We start from the raw sequence: 6218 nt of genomic DNA, 5'->3' as shown, positions 1-6218 counted from the left end.
ATGATTGTTGGATATATTGGCTTAAATATTAATTTGCCTATTTCTTTTTACCTTTTTAGTATGCTTACTAGAAAAATTTAAATCATATATGTGGCTCCCAACACGTATTTGTTAGGCAAACCTGTTCTATATCATTTGCTTCCTGAAAAACCATAGAATGGCGAAGATTCATCTAGAGTGAAGATTTCGATAACCAAAATTTTCTTCCTATTAAATCTGAACCCAACAGAAGGAGCCATGTAGCCTTGAGATAGTTTCAACTAGAGTCCCAGGCAGAAAGCCATTTGACTTGATTATAAGCTGTATAGACTTCAGCAGAGCAATTTAGAAGATGATGTGGGTGTTAAAATATATGCACATATTCCGTTATATATTAACAAGATATGTGCTCAGAGAAGACTCCCACATACCCACACACCACTTAGAATACTGGCTTACATTTTTCTACCAGTAAAGTCACTTTGAATAAAGGAAGAAAAAAATCGAGCAGTAGTACAGTAAATGCCACATACTGTATAGTTAATTTGCAAGAATCGTTTTGCAGAAAATGAATTTTTCATGAGTGTTCTTTAAAATATGTTTTGCCAGAATATTTTTCTTTGATGTGGTCAGCTTAAAAAACCCGTTACCTTTTATTGAAATTTTATGACTGATCTTTTTCACATTTGAAACAATTTGATGAAAAATTATTAAATTCAGTTTTGTGCCAATTTAGCTGAACAGACTTCATTTCAGGCCTTCAAATGCTTACAGTTCAATAGAGGAGATTGGTGCACAAAGAAATAAAATAGTGTGAAAAGTTGAAGAATCAAATTACATCTAGGTACAAATGTAACATGATTCTTTCTGAGAGGAATGAAATCAGTTGTATTTATTCCAGAAAACCTTAGCTACATTTAAAAACTGTCTCACATAAGCAAAATTTGGAACTGACCCTTAATTTTAATAAAGTATTTTCTTTGGAGGATCTGTCAAAATAACAGTGTATACATGTTCCTACTGGCATTTTATACCTGGTGATTATTATGTAGGTATTGGAGAAATCATATTTTTTCCCAATCTCTTTGAGTCTTCTGTTAATAAATTTTGCAAACTTCCTGGTCAATGTGTCTCCGACATAATCGTGCATAAAGTGCATTTATTTATTTACAGAGGAAATGTACCATGAATAGCTATCACTGTGGACTTTCCCCTCAGTGCCCCATTTACTCTGTCACACTGTAGATGTTGCTGGGGGAAAAAGGGTCAGGTGTTTGTGGTGTAGGCATTTTCTATGGTTAGCCAGCTTTTATATTTCTTTTGAAGCACTAAGCTGTAACGAAAGTTGTAGGATGGCTCTATGATGAGGGCCATGTTTTGGCGAAATTTCTAAACACGAATCAGTGGATTAAACAGAAAGGTTAAATTAGTTTTTCACATCTTCTTTACTTTTTAAAATATTATTTCAAAAACTATAATTTGAAAGTCATACAGTATCACATTTTATATATCCAGGTGTCAACTGGATTAGATGGAGATATTTCACTTTTCCCCACGTCACACAGCATTGGTAGAGTATTGGAATATTTGATGTTTTAGGTTCATTTCTCCTAGGTTTTATATTTTCATTTGTTAAGTCAACTCTGAGGGGGAAAAGGGGAGATTTTCATTCAGAAAACTGACTAGATAAAATAATTGAAATATAAATAAATGTCTTTAAATTTGGGGGATTTTTAAGAATATCAGGGGTCCTGACTGGACAATATGGAATAAACACTGGTCATCAGTCTTCAGCACTGAATAAAAACTAGACACATGCAACACAGCAGCCCTTTGAGGACCCTGATAAATAGAAGGCAAACTGGGGAAGAAACCCAGAATTCAAATACCGAAGAATGTATCACTTTTGTTTTCCTTCAAGGCCCACAACCAACACAGCAGTGATCACAAAGGAGTTGGCAGAGAGAGCTTAGGAGAAGTCTAACTCTGGCTTTTTCTAAGAAGTTCTCTCTAGTTCTGGCTCAAGAAGCAAGAAAGGGAATTTAAAATATTCAGAAAGTGTGTGGAAATGTCCGGTTTTATTTTTCTTTCTTTTTTCTATTCTCCCATGGCCTAGTTCCTATGCGATCCTGTGGAGCCAAAATTCTAGGTGAGGAAAGTTTCTATTAGTGCAGTCCCCCCTTATCTGTGGGGAATATGTTCTAAGACCACCAATGCATGCCTGAAACTACCAATAGTACCAAACCCCATATATTTTTTCTTACACAAGCCCACAGTAAAGTTTAATTTATAAATTAGGCATAGTAAGAGATTAACAACAATAACTAATAATAACGCAGAACAATTATAACGATATACTGTAATAAAAGCTATGTGAATGTAGTCTCTTTCTCTCTCTCTCTCAGTGTATCTTGTTGTCACGTGTACACCTATTTTCAGGCTTTGATTGGCCACAGGTAACTGACACTGCCAAGAGCAAAACCAAGGATAAAAGGGGACTCCTCTCCCATATCTTCAGCAGAGGATCCTTGGTTCCAAGAGAGTGAGGCTGACCACCATTGTCGTCCATCTGGATTGTCCTTTCATTGTTTGGACCTGGATGCGGGCACACTTCACAGCTGCACGTCAGAGTGGGATAACTGAAACCCTGGCTTCCTCGACATAGAAGGACCCCAAGGAACTAGAAAGTCTCAAAGTTATGGAGAAAAAGGAACTCAGGAAATCAATTCCAAATAATTGTTTATAAATTTTGGACTCCTTCCCAAGCTTGCACATGTGGATCTGATGTTATTCAGCCTACAAAAGACACCAACTGAACAGATAAACCACTGCCCAATGTCTGAGACTGGCCACTAGGTGGCACATGAACTGGACTGATCCAAATAGTACTGTGACTGCTTTGAAAACTGTGCTGGGATTACCAGCACTTTGGGATGGTGGATGGCCGATGCGGGTGGATCACGAGGTCAGGAGATCGAGACCATCCTGGCTAACATGGTGAAACCCTGTCTCTACTAAAAAATACAAAAAATTAGCCGGGCGTGGTGGCGGGCGCCTGAAAACTATGCTGGCATTGCAACCATACCACATGGGAGAGGCACGTTGGAACTTAAGACTGAACCTAACCAGGCTGACTCTTACTAAATGAAAATGTTAACATTCTCTGTAGGATTTAAAGAAGTCCCAGAGTCTCATAACATAACATAATATTCAAAATGTCCAGGATACAATGAAAACATTTTTGATATGTAAACTACCAGGAAAATCTCAATTTCCATGGGGAAAGACAATCAACAGATATAAATATGAGGTAACAGAGATGTTGGAATGATCTGATTCTTGAAACCAAAGGAAAAATAGAAAGTACACAAAGTAAATGGAAGCTGTCAAGAAGTACCAAATGAAGATTTTAGAACTATAAAAATAATAACAACAGTAGGCTGGGCGCGGTGGCTCACGCCTGTAATCCCAGTACTTTGGCAGACCAAGGCAGGCGGATCATGAGGTCAGGAGATCGAGACCATCCTGGCTAGCATGGTGAAACCCCGTCTCTACTAAAAATACAAAAAATTAGCTGGACGAGGTGGCGGGCGCCTGTAGACCGGGAGGCTGAGGCAGGAGAATGGCGTGAACCCAGGAGGCAGAACTTGCAGTGAGCCGAGATCGCGCCACTGCACTTCAGCCTGGGCTACAGAGCTAGACTCCCTCTCAAATAATAATAATAATAACTGTAATAACTTTCCTCAAAACAACAGACAAAACAAAATTTAAAACCCTCCTTTGACAGACTCAGTAGCAGAATAGAAATGACAGTGAAAAGAATCAATGAACTTGAAGAAAAATCAATAAAAATGATTTAATCAGAATAATAGAAAGTTTTTTAAAAATAAAAAGACAAATAGAACATTAGACATCTGTGGGGTAATAACAAAAAAACTAGTGTTTTCATTATTTGAGTCCCAGAAGGAGAGAAGAAGTGCAGTGCAGAAAAAAAATTAAAGAAGTAATCAGTAAAAATGTCCCCAAATTGGCAAAAGAACTGGACATAAAGATTCAAAAAGCCCAGTGAATGCCAAACAGAATAAAAACAAACAAATCCATACCCAGAAGCACCGTAATCAAACTGCTAAAAATTAAAGACAAAGAAAAAAGCCCAGAAGGCACCCAGAAAAAAAAAAGATGAATTACTAATAGAAGAACAGTGATATAGCTCAGAAGGGAGTGTTGAAAGAAAATAACTTTCAACTCAGAATTCTATACCCAGTGAACATATCCCTCAGGAATAAAGTTGAAATAAAAACACTTTGAGAAGAAGAAAAACTAAGGGAATTTATTGTCTTGCAGACCTGATTTAAAAGCATTGTGGGGAAAAAAAAAAAAAGCTCTTTAGGATGAAGGGAATTAATATAAGATGGAAATATGGAACATTAAGAATGAAGGAGGCTGGGCACAATGGCTCATGCCTATAATCCCAGCACTTTGGGAGGCTGAGGCAGGCAGATCACTGGAGGTCAGGAGTTCGAGACAAGCCTGGCCAACATGGTGAAACCCCATCTCTACTAAAAAAACAAAAATTAGTCAAGCATGGTGGCATGCACCTATAATCCCAGCTACTTAGGAGGCTGAGGCACAAGAATCACTTGAACCTGGTAGGCAGAGGTTGCAGTGAGCAGAGATTGTGCCACTGCAGTGCAACAGAGCAGAGCGAGACTATGTCTTTTAATAAAGAAATAAATAAATAAATAAATAGAAGCAACAATAAAAATGGCAAATTATTTTTTCCTAAATTGTATGTGGGAGTTGAAAGCAGAAATTATAACATTGTCTAATGAGATTTCAATGTATGTATATAATCATTACATAAATGGGAAGCTAAGGTGATCTATATGGTGGTAATCTTTCTACATTCAACCAAAAGTGGTAAAATATTAATTCTAAGTAGACTGTAAAAAGTTAAATACATATATTGTAATCCTTTGTGAAATAACAAAAGGAAGTCAGGAAACAGAGAAATGAAAAAACAGAAATAACTAACAGAAAACAAATAATAAAACAATAAACCTAAATCCAAACATATCAAGAATCACATCAAATGCAAATGGTCAAAAACATCTATTAAAAGACACAGATTTTTAGGGTGGATAAGGAATATTAGACAATCAAATTAATCCCTGCTTTGAAAAGTGTCTCTGTCTTACGATGAGGAAACAGAGATTTAGAGGAGAAATAAATTGTTCAAGATCCTACAGCAACCAGATTTAGAGGACAGTTTTTCTAACTTCTTAGATATTGCTTCCTACTACTTTACAAAATAGTATTGCTGAGATAAAGAATAAAAAAGTGGAAACAGCTGGATTGCATTGTTTCAGGATTGAATTCAGAGTTAAATGTCAGGAGGGTCCTGACTTTGTGCCAGAGGAGTGTGTTACTAGGAAAGCCATTGAAAAAGCCTGTCATTATATAGGGAGGTAGTCAATAATGGCTAAAGTGGCATCAACCCCATAGGGATCATACTAGGTTTATTAGTCAGGATTCTTCAAAGAAATAGAACTAATAGGATACACACACACACACACACACACACACACACACACACACACACACACACACAGGAGAGGGGAGATTTATTACGAGGAACTGGCTCATACAATTGTGGATGCTGAAAAGTCTCGTGATCTGCCATCTGCCATCTAGAGATCAGGAAAACTGTTGGTGTAATTCCAATCCAAAGGCCAGAAAGCTGAAGGTGCAAATCCCAGTCAGGGTAAGAGAAGGCCTGTGTCCCAGCTCAAGGAGACAGGCAGGAAGCCAAAAGGGGTAAATTCCTCCTTCCTCCACTTTTGTGTCCTATTCAAGCTTTCAACAGATGGGGTGATGGACACTCACATTGAAGAGGATAATCTACTTTACTGGCACTGCTAATTCCAATGCTAATCTCATCTGGAAGCATCCTCACAGACACACACAGAATGTTTCTATATGGGAACCCTATGGCACAGTTATGTTGACACATGAAATTGACGACGATACTAGATCTGACCCAATTTCCAGCATGCTTCTTGGGAAAAAAAGGAAGTGTGAGGCAAATTTCTCTAGGTTTTTCCTGAGGAGAGTTGCATACATTCTAGTGACCTGGTAACCAGGTATATTCTTTTGATATATGCTCCTTGCATCCAGCAGGTTCTGAGCAATGAAGCTCAGAGTAATCTATAGCGAATTTCTGACTTTCCCTCCCTTAT

Source organism: Macaca mulatta, chromosome 2 (assembly GCF_049350105.2).
Source record: "Macaca mulatta isolate MMU2019108-1 chromosome 2, T2T-MMU8v2.0, whole genome shotgun sequence".
Taxonomy (NCBI): Eukaryota; Metazoa; Chordata; class Mammalia; order Primates; family Cercopithecidae; genus Macaca; species Macaca mulatta.
The sequence above is the reverse complement of the archived record's forward strand: the minus strand, read 5'-3'. Positions refer to the sequence as shown.